The following is a 14,625-nucleotide window of genomic DNA, read 5'->3' as shown; positions in this document are numbered from 1 at the left end:
TAAGCCATAAGATCCTTATGGAATCCATATGGTCCTCTCAAAATCATTGTACCCTGTATGACTGCTGATTTATTTACAATAACTAGTGGCAAATGTAGCATTTGGACCAATCAGACACACATTTGTTCATTAGATTTAACAAATCAATTATTCATTAGATTAACAAAAAATCCAAGAGCCCTCACCCAATAAACATACTGGGTGCCAGCATGTCTGGGAATGACCCCAGGCCCCTGGTTACCATGTCAACCAGGACCCCTCAGTCAGATCAGATAAACTTTTACGACCTAAAAGTGTGTAGAGAGAATTCCTACTTAGCTCTCTCTAAAATAGACACATACTGCTATAGGAAACAACTTCTTTCATTAATCCATAGACAGATTTTCTATTACCTTCCTATCATGCAGATCCCCAGATCACTGTGTATGTTGTTACTGTTCTTGTATATTATATTTTGTATTGTATACTGTTTTATGCATGCTTATAATAGAACTACTCATTCAGGTAATTTTACCTAAATGTAATCTTACCATGTTTTATATCTATGAATTCAGATTAATCTAAACAAGGGTGTTTATTATATGTGGTTACCTATGCAAAATCTTAGTGTTCTAAGAATCTTTAATAGTTTGAATATCAACATCCAATCCAGTTTCCTTTGCAAATTACCATGCTCTCAGAAAGAGGCTCATAAAACCCCCCAGCATTTCCAACCTCCTGCTTGAAATTCAGGCTTGAATCTTCTCAGACTTTAAAAGGCTGACACACAGTTCAGCCCAGGTCTTCTGCTAAGTCTTCTTTTAAATCTTCTGATTGCTACCTGTGTGGAGAGCCTGAGCCAGTGCGGGCCTGCCCAGTGAATTTCCAATATCGAGTCATTCAGTCGCCAGTTATTTTAGATTCCGAGAAGATGAGGATGTGAGGTAGAATGCTATTGCATCCCTTAAGTCTGCACCAGGCTTCATCCTTGACTTTACATTCACCAATGATCCTTGGATCTCAGCTGACGTCTCTCGTAGCTCTTCATCAAGGGGAAAACTCTCCCCACCACCACAGAGTCAGAATAACATATTTTCATCACTCTTCAAACCCAGAAGAACATGATCGCAACTCCTACACCACCAAACCAGAATGCTTGGCCAGGCTCAGGTGGACCTCTTTGTGAATCAAGAGACATTAAAAATGTCCCCTCTGGTTCTCTCTAGTTCATCCAGCTACCCTGGGACTGGACACTATGGTGCACACTTTGTCTATATGCTTTCCCCCCGACCATTCTGCTCCTGGGAGTTCTGTCTATAGTACGCCAGATAATATGCCTGTTATTAGTGGCCAAGTTCTGGCCAGGCCGAGTATGGTTCTCAGATCTGATCTCACTCCTCAATGGCTCTCCATGGGAGATTCCAGTCAGGAGAGATCTACTCTCACAGGCGTGTGATATTATAATTCACCCCCACCCAGAGTTGTGGAAACTGCAGGTGTGGACCCTGAGGGGGCACAGCTCATAGCATATGGTCTCTCAATCGAGGTTGTTGAGACCATCCTCCAATCCAGAGCTCCTTCAACGAGGAAACTGTATGCCATGAGGTGGAAACTCTTCACCTCATTGTGCAGAGACTGCCAGTTTGACCCAGCTAGCTGCCCAGTTGGTACAGTTCTGGAGTTTTCAGGTTCTGTGCATGGTTAACCCACTCCATCTTAAAGGTTTACGTTGCTATTCTCCCGGCATCCCTGCCAGTGCTTGCTTCACTCCTCGAAGCTGATCTCCTCGAAGCTCCAGCTGTGCAGCATGTGATTTTTATAGATTCCTTGTCACTTATGTCACCCCACCGGTGACGTCACGCACTTCTATTGGACAGATTGCACACAATATTCAGAGTCGCTCACACTGGAAGCATTCAACGCAGCATCTTGTTTGACAGTCACCAGTCATGACTCTCACCAGATCACAATCACCCGATTACTGATCACCCACACCTGCAGCCTATAATCAGCAATCCTTCATAAGCACACTCCACTTAAACACCCATTGTCTGGTCAAGCGTTCACGTACCTGAACTAACCTTACCAGCATGTGCTTACCTACAGATACTCCTGCGTTCTGCTGATCTTTTTGTTCTCTGTTCCAGCCATCACCAGTCAAACCTGCAAAAGACCCAGCATCAGCGATCTCAGCTAAGAACCAAATAACTGTCTATAGTGTTTCTGCTCCCTGTTCTTAGCCACAACTCATCCATCTATAATATCTGCCAATAAACATGCCTGTGTGTTCACTTACCTCTTGACTCCGGCCTGTATTGTGACAATGACATTAGGTATCACTGCATTGCTATTTAGAGTGTAAATACATGAGTTCAGACTTGCTTTCACAGCATTTCAATATCTGATAATCGAAAAGATAAGAAGTTATCGAAATGGTTTAAATGAAATTAAACAACTGCTCAGGGGGCAACAAAAGAACCAGGCATTTTTTCTGCCTTTTCTTTTAATTTTAATTTTAATTTTTTAAGAGCAAATGCTGTGTGTGTGTGTGTGTGTGTGTATATATATATATATATATATATATATATATATATATATATATATATATATATATATATATAAATGGCACAATTGTTTTCATTGAAAGTAATAAAGGAGCACCAAATCATCATATTAGAAAATACAGCTTTCCCATCTCGGAAATAAATTACAAAATATATTCAAACAGAAAAGTTGTTTTAAATGTTATAATATCTCCCAATATTATTGTTTTTTTACTGCAGTTTTAATCAAATAAATGATCAAACATAAACATAATTTAATGCATTTAAAAGTTTCTTGAGCACCAAATCATCATACTAGAAAATTCAGCTTCCCATCACAGAAATAAATTACAAAATATATTAAAATACAAAACAGTTATTTTAATTGTAAGACTATTTCACAATATTATTGCTTTGACTGCAGCTTTAATCAAATACATGTAGCCTTGGTGAACATAAGAAGCTTCTTCCAAAAACATAAAAACAAATAAAATAATAAACCTTACTGACCACAAACATTTAAACAGTAGTGTACATCCCATTTTGAATTGTATGCATTAATTAGGAAGTCACATTTAATTCAACCCATGCCAATGAAAAGCATGTATTTTAGATGTGTTTTATTTCCCCCTTAGTTTAAATTGCATGTTTCCTGAAGGTGACAGCTGAGCAGATGGTTGCTGTCCACTGTGTGGTGCTGAAATAAGCTAAGACCATCATCTGTACCGATGGAGCTGTTCAGTGCTGAACTAAAAGTTGACTGGGGCTACAAATGACGCAATTTAAGTTTTACAGCCTCTAACCTTTTTGAATCTCTGAGTTAGGACATCTTAAGACCCTCAGGCCATCCAAGATGTAAATGAGTTTGTTTCATTGTATCAAATTTGCTGAACAGTGAATCCTCTGCAGTGAATAGGTGCCATCAGAATGAGAGTCCAAACAGCAGATAAACCCAGGGCTGCACAATAAATTGCATGCGACTGGCATGAACATCTCTTCAGTAAAGCCGGATCTGTGATTAGTAGTAAATCTCTATCGCATGCTTTCAGATGGAGCGGCATTTAATACACAGAGCAGTAGTTCACTGACAAGCTACGAAAAAATCACATTCATATTCACAGATGAATTACCTTCGATTGTTAACAGTGAACTATATGTCAGTGAACTATATGGCTTTGTGTATTAAATGCTGTGTATTAAATATGCATATTTACTACTAATCACAGACAAGATGCCCATGACAATCGCATGCCATTTATTGTGCAGCCCTAGATAAACCATCCCAATAACTGTTTTAGACTGTTTCGCTCGTAAACAGTTCATGATATGTGCATATTTGTCTCCTGATTTAGAGGTGACAACTTTTTCAGAAACAACATTTTACAGTTATAAATGTCTTAATTATGGATTATATAACTACATATTTAGTTTTTGGTATGGAAAGGCCTTAACTGTGATTATGCAATTCAGATCCTAAATAAATAAATAAATAAACTGACCTAAAAAGAAACAGCATGGTAACATCAGTTGAGGGTGTGCATCATTTTCCTCAGTACCCACTACCAATGCCAGCCCTGCATTTTCTTTCCTCCCCTTGCCAACAAATTGTTAGGTAAACTGGCAGGATAGATTCTAAATTAGGCAAGTAGTGTTTGTAGGAATCAGCTTTTTGTGTTAACACCTGTTGCTTGTTTGCCAGCAGGAATTCAGTGATGCAGCAAGTGTCTTCAAGCATTCCATGAAGAATTAACTGTGCAGCAATATATTAATATCAGAATGAAACAATTTGCCTGAGGCAGAATAGCTCGTGCATGCTTGGATAAGTAAGCGGAAATAGATGGAAGAGATTTAGACACACTATGGAAAATGCAGGGACTAGTGGTGCAGGCATAACTATCAATGTTGGCCCCTTTAGAAATAAAGCACCTCGGAGCTGATAAACAATAGCTGTATTTGTTTAGTGCTCTGTCAGTTCTGTCTGTCACTACTCTGCCAATATATCAAGTGATCTGATTGCTTTTCAAGTGGTTTCTGTTCTCAAATCCGGCCAATAAAAAGAGCTGAGAGAGACTGTTCTTCATCTCGTTACACAGTGCTGTCTGCACAGTCTTAGTGGGAGGTTAATGGTCCATCAGTTTCGATCCATATCCATCTACCATGAGTCAGATCCTGGGGCGAACCAGAATTCCGTGTCCGAGTCTAGACATCATATAAACACCCAGGTGAATACGCAACCCCCCCACCCCCCTTGCCTTGCTGAAGGAGAGTTTACACTGAGAAGAGAGTTAGTGATCCATAAAACTGCACACATTTAATAAAACATACAGGCTTTGTTGATTAATAGCCAGAGTTATTGGGTCTTAAGGGCTCTGTCACATTAAGCTTGCCTAAAGCACAAGCGCCAGAAGGGAATGCAAGGCCTCTGCTTGTCATTTCCTCCCAGTTATTTTTTCCCACACTAATTAATTGTGTGAAAAAAAATATCTTTCATAGTCTGGAAACTGGCTGCTGTTTAAAGGTGTCAGGTCACACCATCATTACATAGAAAACAACAAACAGCAGCGACAGAGCAGCATGGACTAAAGAAAACAGCCCTGAAATAATAATAATTAAAAACCCATTTAATCCATCATGCACATTTTGTAACACTTAAGTTAAAGTTCAGCAAAAAGTTAAAATTCTCTCTTTTACTTCAACCCACATCATTCCAAATATCAGATTGATTTTTTTTTTCAGTGAAATACAAAAGGAATATTGAAAAAACGTTAAAAAAACAATTGGCTCCAAACGTACCTAAAAATCCATACTTATTTCAAGTCTTTCTGAAGCCATCTGACATCTTTAAGGAACAGGTAAAATTTTAAATTGTTACTCACAGAAAAATCTACTGCATCACTGAAATGTAATTTGTACATTACAAGTAATGATGTAATGGGATTTGTGAGATTTTTTTTATGTTTTTGAAAGAAATCACTTGCTCATTGAGGCTAGATTTATTTGTTCAATAAAATGAAAATGTAAAAGCAATATTGTTTAATGATATTTCAAAGCTGAATTTTCTGCAACCATTACTTCAGTGCCACATGATCCTTAAAGCCACGTTCACACTACAAGTGACACAATCCCATTCGTTTCAATGGAGAGCTGGCGATTTCCAGTGACACAAGCGGCAGCAGCAGTTGGTGACCGGATGGGTCGTGTCCAGCGATGTGACAAAGTTCAGAATCCTTCAACTTTATGCAAATGAAGAGTGACTTTCGGGAGCTACAGCCAATAGGAAAGAAGATGGTAGAGCTCATGTGATCATTCCAATGATCTATAATATAAATATAGATATCAAATATAGAACAGTGGATTGTTCTCCTCTCAACCGTAGATAAACATATGCAATGAAAGAAATAAGGCTCCGTTTCCCAATAGTTTTTGTTTGTATGTATAGATTTCATTTAGATTCCGATTCGATTTAGTCTTTTACCTGCAAAATGTTTGTACTTCATGGCAAGAAAGCTGATTCATTGTCAAGGCAATACTGAGAAAGGCCACTAGCAACCTCATCGCCAGCCCCTGGAGACATGCAGCTACAAAAGTTGCTGCTAGTGTGAACGGGGCTTAGGAAATAGTTATAATATGCTCATTATAATATGCCGGTGCATTAAATGTTCATTAATGTTTCAACTTCAAGGGTGGAGAGCTCGATTTTAATTTTTATGTTTTTCACACATTTTCTCTTCAGGTTAAAGCATGGTGGTTTTAAAAGTGGAGGAAAGCTAAGCTGAGGAAGTCACATCTGGGGAATGATTTCTAATCAGAATCAGTCACGCTGTATGCCATGGTTGTTTTTCATTTCTGTTCCCGCCTCGCTTTAAATAAGGAGCGTGGCTTCAGGACCCTGTCATGGCTTACAGCCCTGGTGGAGAGCGGCCTGTTTCTCCTCCCTCTGCCCCTCGGTGAACCCCATATCCTGCAGCTGAACCCCTGCACTCTTCTCTAACAGGCGTGGTGTTTTTGCTCACTATGGCTTTATTTCCACTTTTGCCCACCCAGACCTCGGGGGAAATCCCTTTAAGGGCTTAGTGAAGGTGGGATCCCAAATTGCAACAATAGCATTATCTACCAAGCTGAGCCTATGCATGAACAGCAAGCACAACGCACATACACTCACAAAAATAAACATGTAAATAAATCATGGATTCTTCACGCACACATGCTAAGCTGCTTTTCAGATACTCTTCTGGGGGAATAAAATAGCAAAGCTACAAAAACTTGCGCACATGCATAAAAATGAGGCACCGAGGTGACATCTGCTGCAGCATTTAAAAGGAAGAGACAAGCGTATGCAGTGAAAAGAGAACCACAATCCAAAACACTAGTACAAAATGGCTTTTGTGCCCCACAAATAAGCATTTTCAACAACTGAATGCGAAGAGTGAAAGCGGAGCATTGTCACGTAACATCGTGAATGTGAACAGCCAGAGAGTTTCATGCCAACGCTGGATAAATCTGCTTAATCATTTATTGCATCTTGCTGCAGCAGATTACTCTAATTTGAGCTTTGTTTGTCTGTACAAACAAAGCACTAAAACTGCAAATCACAGGAGCTGGCAGTATGAAAATGAAGGTTAACAAGCTTGTATTATTCAGTTCTGCTTGATAGAAAGTATGTATGAAAATAATATTAGAGAGTCACAGAACTCCATATAATAATTTATGCAGAACAAGCAGCTTATGGAATACAACCCTCTACAGACATTTTGGCAATCGAATTGGCATTGGCTGTACATTTTTTTAACATACTCTTTTTTTTTTTACATATTCTCCAGACTATATAAATATATATATATATATATACACACACACACACACACACACACACACAGTATATGTTTGTAAAATGGCACAGCTTTTTAAATATCTGAAAGTACACTCTTAACACCAGTCAGTCAAGCATTATAATATGATATGACAATCAAGTATTATTTAATGATAGAACTTTAATCATTAAAATTAAAACTTGGTACCATGTATGAATGCATACGTTAACCTCCCCTCCCCCTCAAAACGACTCGTCTTCTCTTACAGTCACAAGCTATAGCACAAGAGTGGAGCTATTGACGTGAGGGCTAAACGCTGGGGCAAAAGCTGAAGCTGATGCTTCACTTTATAGAAATCAAGGAATTACATTTCAACACAATATAAAGATAAATTAAAGAAGAACAAAAATATATATATATATATATATTAAATCTTTAACTCAGTTTGTTCAATGTTGCAAAGGCTTTACAGTATTACCACACTGCTCAAGACTATTTTTGCTATACGCTGATTTATTGTAAAGTAAAGGCAGTTCACACACTAAAACTCCATAGCAACCATCACACACTCCACAACCTTGCTGTCCACTCTGAAAAACACATCTTGCATCAGGCCTACTGCCCCTGGAATCCTTTCACTCTCCATTACTTCAAACTTCTGTGTGACAGCCTCCAGACTCCAGTAACAAAGCAATTTAGGCTGAGAGGAAGAATGCGCCTCTGAAGATGTAATTGGTGCACTGGGCTTTTAGATCTCTAAAGCACATTGGCGGGAATATTAGCTTTGAGTGTCTCCCCTCACAGGCAGGCCTCATGGTGATGGATTTGGAAGTAATGTGTCCATTCACCTGTGAAATGCAACCAGCCGGTTTTCACTGGACCTGCAGATATGACATATTGAGCTGGGATATACAAACAGTCTGACTCTGGAGAAACAAACAAACACCACCAGAGTTTTTGCAGTCAGGTGCACTAGATAAATGCTGTATGGACAAAATTACCTACTGAGAGTGAAACAGAGAAGAGATATTTTAATGCATAAGTGAGTCAATTATGCTACTCTAGCATCACTAATGTCAACATAAGTGTTACAGAATATGAAAAAATCTTGTTGAATCTAGTTTGAAACACATGTAAAAAGATAAGAACTACATAGACGCATACTTTTTATTAAATGGTATGCAGGGTTAAACAAACTAAAAAACATTTTTGTTTCTATATATTTGCGAAGGCAGCATTCCTATTTTTTGTTTCATTTAACTAATTAAAATAACTAAAATTTAAATGAAAAAAAAAACTTTGTAGGCATATAGACAAACTAATGAAAGTGACAAAACAACACAATTACTAAAACTTTAAAAATATAACGAAAACTGAAAATATAAAAACAAAAACTACAAAAACTAAACAAAATATATTTTTTCTGCATGTTTTTGATTACCATTTAATCAGACTGCAGCGTTGTTGATAGTTTAGATATTTCTTATGTATATATTCAGTCACAAGTCTGCGAGAGCTGCAGATGTCTGTCGGATGTTTTAGTGTGATTGGCGTTAATTGCTCACTCCACATTTACACAAATCTCTCTGGTTATTGAATCCCTCATTACAGCTACATGAGCCCTCAACCAAACATGTACCGCAAACACACTCACATACATGCAGTGGAACACAATCACATGCATATCGACCAAAATAATTATATAAATCACAATCACATGTATTCACATTTGTCTTCCTCCCAAGGCACTGTTCAACATTATTTATCAAGTGTTTTCATTATTGGGTACAAATACGATTGGCAAATTGCCACAGTTAGAATTCTGTGGAAACTTGCTCTGGGTCGAGGCGCAGAATTAATAAATCATATTTGTTCATACATAAATAAAACTGGATGCAAATAAGCAGGTCTGGGATCTTTGTAAACCAGCAAGAGATTTGCCGCATCAATATTTAAATAGCTCATACACATCAGTCAGACTGAGAAGCTGTGATAGAGTTTGACTAAGAAGACTCCTTGATCAGTAGACTTATACTGTCACAGTGTCTGGGTTGTGTTCCCTGGGTGTCCACTAGAGGTCCTCTTTTCCCACGGTGTCTTTCACTTCATTAATCACATTCCTCACGTCCCTGCTTAATTATTGCACCCAGCTGTCACTAATTACCTATCATCACACCCTGTCAGTTTCCCATTAGCGCTTGTCTCTCCTTGTGTATATAACCCGGTCTGTCTTAGTATGTGTCACGGAGTCGTTGTTTATTCATGTCCGTCAGTTCGTGCCCTTGCCTTGTCTTCTTGTTTAGTTTATGTTTTGTTGGGATATTCTGGTTTTGACCCTGCCTGGACTGTTTACCCCTGTGGATTACCCTTTAATAAATGACTTACCTGCTATTGGTTCTATCTCCGTGCCTCATTGGATCCCAGCCGTGACAGAACGACTCCGTCACACTAGGAACCAGCGGTATGTAATTTTTCCGTTCCCCAGCCAAGATGACGGAGTGGTGAACCAAGTACCTTCGGTTGATCGCCCTCCGCCAAGAGGGCAATGAAGTGGGTGCCCTGGCTCAGGTGTTCTGGTCCCTGGCTGAGGGCATGGGCTACAACGATGCAGCCCTCAAGGACTATTTTAATGGCGGGCTGGATGATCCAGTGTCTCAGGAGGAGATGGCGCAGTTAGAGACAATGGAATTCTGGGAATTCGTGCGCTACCTGCAGCATCGGCTTCGGTGGGATGCCCCAGCCACTTCTGTCTCTTCCGGCGGGGTGGTCGTCAGCCCAGCACCACTGCCCAGGATGGCAACCAGCCAAGCGCCACAACCCAAGATGGCCGCCAGTCCAGCACCACTGCCCAGGATGGCTACCAGCCAAGCGCCACAGCACAAGATGGCCGCTAACCCAGCGCCAATGCCCAAATTGGCCACCGTTCCAGCGCCACAGCCCAAGATGGCCGCCAGCCCAGCGCCAATGCCCAAATTGGCCACCGGTTCAGCTCCACAACCCAAGATGGCCGTCAGCCTAGCGCCACAGCACCAGATGGCCGTCAGTCCAGCGCCACAGCACAAGATGGCCGTCAGTCCAGCGCCACTGCACAAGATGGCCGCTAACCCAGCGCCAATGCCCAAATTGGCCACTGGTCCAGCGCCACAGTACAAGATGGCCGCCAGCCCAGCACCACAGTATGATGGCCTGTCCAGCCTGTCCAGAGTCATGGCCCAAGATGGCTGCTTGCCCAGCACCGCTGCACAGGATGAGAGTCTCAGCTGACCCTCCGGAGTCGATTCAGGTGCCAGTTGACCCTCCAGAGTCGAGACAGGTGCCTGTGAACTCTCCAGAGTCGAGACAGGTGCCTGTGAACTCGCCAGAGTCGAGTCAGGTGCCTGTGAACTCGCCAGAGTCGAGTCAGGTGCCTGTGAACTCGCCAGAGTCGAGTCAGGTGCCTGTGAACTCGCCAGAGTCGAGTCAGGTGCCAGTGAACTCGCCAGAGTCGAGACAGGTGCCTGTGAACTCGCCAGAGTCGAGACAGGTGCCTGTGAACTCGCCAGAGTCGAGTCAGGTGCCTGTGAACTCGCCAGAGTCGAGTCAGGTGCCTGTGAACTCGCCAGAGTCGAGTCAGGTGCCAGTGAACTCTCCAGAGTCGAGTCAGGTGCCAGTGAACTCTCCAGAGTCGAGTCAGGTGCCAGTGAACTCTCCAGAGTCGAGTCAGGTGCCAGTGAACTCTCCAGAGTCGAGTCAGGTGCCAGTGAACTCTCCAGAGTCGAGTCAGGTGCCAGTGAACTCTCCAGAGTCTAGTCAGGTGCCAGGGAACTCTCCAGAGTCGAGTCAGGTGCCAGGGAACTCTCCAGAGTCGAGTCAGGTGCCAGGGAACTCTCCAGAGTCGAGTCAGGTGCCAGGGAACTCTCCAGAGTCAGGTGCCAGGGAACTCTCCAGAGTCAGGGCTAATCACCGATGACCCTCCAGCGTCAGGGCTAGTCACCGATGACCCTCCAGCGTCAGGGCTAGTCACCGATGACCCTCCAGCGTCAGGGCTAGTCAGCGATGACCCTCCAGCGTCAGGGCTAGTCACCGATGACCCTCCAGCGTCAGGGATAGTCACCGATGACCCTCCAGCGTCAGGGCTAGTCACCGATGACCCTCCAGCGTCAGGGCTAGTCACCGATGACCTTCCAGAGTCAGGGCTAGTCACCGATGACCTTCCAGAGTCAGGGCTAGCCACCGATGACCTTCCAGAGTCAGGGCTAGCCACCGATGACCTTCCAGAGTCAGGGCTAGCCACCGATGACCTTCCAGAGTCAGGGCTAGCCACCGATGACCTTCCAGAGTCAGGGCTAGTCACCGATGACCTTCCAGAGTCAGGGCTAGTCACCGATGACCTTCCAGAGTCAGGGCTAGTCACCGATGACCTTCCAGAGTCAGGGCTAGTCACCGCTGACCTTCCAGAGTCAGGGCTAGTCACCGCTGACCTTCCAGAGTCAGGGCTAGTCACCGATGACCTTCCAGAGTCAGGGCTAGTCATTGATGACCTTCCAGAGTCAGGGCTAGTCACCGCTGACCTTCCAGAGTCAGGGCTAGTCATTGATGACCCTCCAGAGTCAGGGCTAGTCATTGATGACCCTCCAGAGTCGAGTCGGGTTCCAGATGACCCTCCAGAGTCGAGTCTAGTCACCGTTAACCCTCCAGAGTCAAGTCACCGGTGATCTTCAAGGACTGAGTCAAGTCACCGGTGATCTTCAAGGACTGAGTCAAGTCACCGGTGATCTTCAAGGACTGAGTCAAGTCACCGGTGATCTTCAAGGACTGAGTCAAGTAACCGGTGATCTTCAAGGACTGAGTCAAGTAACCGGTGATCTTCAAGGACTGAGTCAAGTCACCTCTGATCTTCATGAACAAAGGCAAGTCACCTCTGATCTTCATGAACAAAGGCAAGTCACCTCTGATCTTCATGAACAAAGGCAAGTCACCATTGATCTTCATGAACAAAGGCAAGTCACCATTGATCTTCATGAGCAAATGCAAGTCACCAATGATCTTCATGAGCAGTGTCAGGCCAGCACCGATCTTCTGGAGTCCAGTAGAGACACCATGGAATTACCAGAGTCTCGTCCTCCCGTTGATCGGGCCGCACGGAAGTGGTGGGCTTCTGATCCGCCCTGGGGGCTTTGTGCATCGACCACAGGGATGTGGTGGTCTTCTGCTCCGCCCTGGAGGGCTTCCGCCTTGACCACAGGGGGGTGGTGGTCTTCTGCTCCGTCCTGGGGAACTCTGGCCTCAACCACAAGGTTGTGGTGGGCTTCTGCTCCGCCCTGGGGGGCTTCCGCCTTGTCCACAGGGGTGTGGTGGTCTTCCGCTCCGCCCTGGGGGACTCCGGCCTCGACCACACGGTTGTGGGGGTCTTCTGCCCCGCCCTGGAGGGCTTCCGCCCTGACCACACGGTTGTGGTGGTCTTCTGCTCCGCCTTGGGGGGGCTTTCGCCCTGATCACACGTTTGTGGTGGTCTTCTGTTCCGCCCTTGTGGGCACCACGTGATGTCCTTATGGACTTATGTTTTGTGTTTCTTGTTTTCTGCCTGTTCCCCTCTGTGAGCCTGGCCCTCCGTCCCTCCCCCTGAACCTCCTTCGGTCCTCCTCCCTCCTAATCTCTCTGTTTTGTGTCTACACTTCTGGTATCTGTTCCCCATGATTTTTTTTCTGGCCCTCCGTCCCTCCCCCTGAGCCTCCACCTGTCCGCCTCCCTCCTTGTCTCTGTGTTGTGTCTTGTCGTGGAGCGTCTGGGAGCCGCTCCGTAGAGGGGGGGTATTGTCACAGTGTCTGGGTTGTGTTCCCTGGGTGTCCACTAGATGTCCTCTTTTCCCACAATGTCTTTTACTTCATTAATCACATTCCTCACGTCCCTGCTTAATTATTGCACCCAGCTGTCACTAATTACCTATCATCACACCCTGTCAGTTTCCCATTAGCGCTTGTCTCTCCTTGTGTATATAACCCGGTCTGTCTTAGTATGTGTCACAGAGTCGTTGTTTATTCATGTCCGTCAGTTCGTGCCCTTGCCTTGTCTTCTTGTTTAGTTTATGTTTTGTTTGGATATTCTGGTTTTGACCCTGCCTGGACTGTTTACCCCTGTGGATTACCCTTTAATAAATGACTTCCCTGCTATTGGTTCTATCTCCGTGCCTCATTGGATCCCAGCCGTGACATATACCTGACTGACTGCTGTGGCTTTCTGAAACCCCATCAACTGACAAATAAGGACTAGCATATACAGTAGGTTAAATATGCATATATTATCTCTTGAGCCACTAAACACACACACCACTATCTCCCTTCATGATCTCACATAGCTGTAATCAAGTACACGCTGCAATACCTGTGAGGCATCATTTATTTCCCATAATACAGACGAAATTATTAGATCTGAAATGTAACATTTGACAGGTCTTTAAAACTTCACAATGTGTAGGAGAGAAATGTGACAAAGTGTTAAATTTCATCCTAAAATTCAAAACAATTTCCATTGGCTAGTACTTTTTTTTTTATTAGACAGTCAGTCTTACTATTCAGTCAAATACGCTGTGCAGCCAGTGATATCAAGTCAAGTCAAGTCAAGTCACCTTTATTTATATAGCGCTTTAAACAAAATACATTGCGTCAAAGCAACTAAACGACATTCATTAGGAAAACAAATCAATATCAATAGAAATATTCTGATTAATGTGGTGTAAAGACACGAAAAGTGAAACTCTGTTTACATGTAGTGAGTGAAAATATAGATCTGATTCTTAGCTTCTAACTCAATGATTGGCAAGCTAGACAGTTCAAAATGTATTTGCATATGAGAGTGATTTACTCACAGAGGTTTACATGCATATACTGTATAACTTTTGATGTAAACAAATTGGTTGTGTATGATTAATACAAATGGACATATCCTACAAAAAGTTAAAGGTTGAAACTCTTTTATTAATTAAAATGTTTATTATTTACATCATTTGATTTTGAGGTAAACATTTCAATTATTCATTTTAGGTGTGATTTAATAATAATAATGTAATTTATAAAATGTAACATTATTGAACAACATTATTAGCAAGATCTCACCTCATTCTCAGTTAACAATCTCTTAGAGAGCTTTTATGCTATGCTAAACTGAGTGAGAGTTTTGGAGAAAAAAAACGTGCAAACATTCAGGTGTTACCCTCAGGAGTGTGTGGAGCAAAACTACAGCCTTGTAATTGAATTTTTCCCTCCTGTAATGAAATGCCAACAGTTTGCGTTTTTTATTACAGCATTAGGTCGTTT

The sequence above is a fragment of the Carassius carassius genome, chromosome 8 (assembly GCF_963082965.1).
Source record: "Carassius carassius chromosome 8, fCarCar2.1, whole genome shotgun sequence".
NCBI classification, from domain to species: domain Eukaryota; kingdom Metazoa; phylum Chordata; class Actinopteri; order Cypriniformes; family Cyprinidae; genus Carassius; species Carassius carassius.
The sequence above is the reverse complement of the archived record's forward strand: the minus strand, read 5'-3'. Positions refer to the sequence as shown.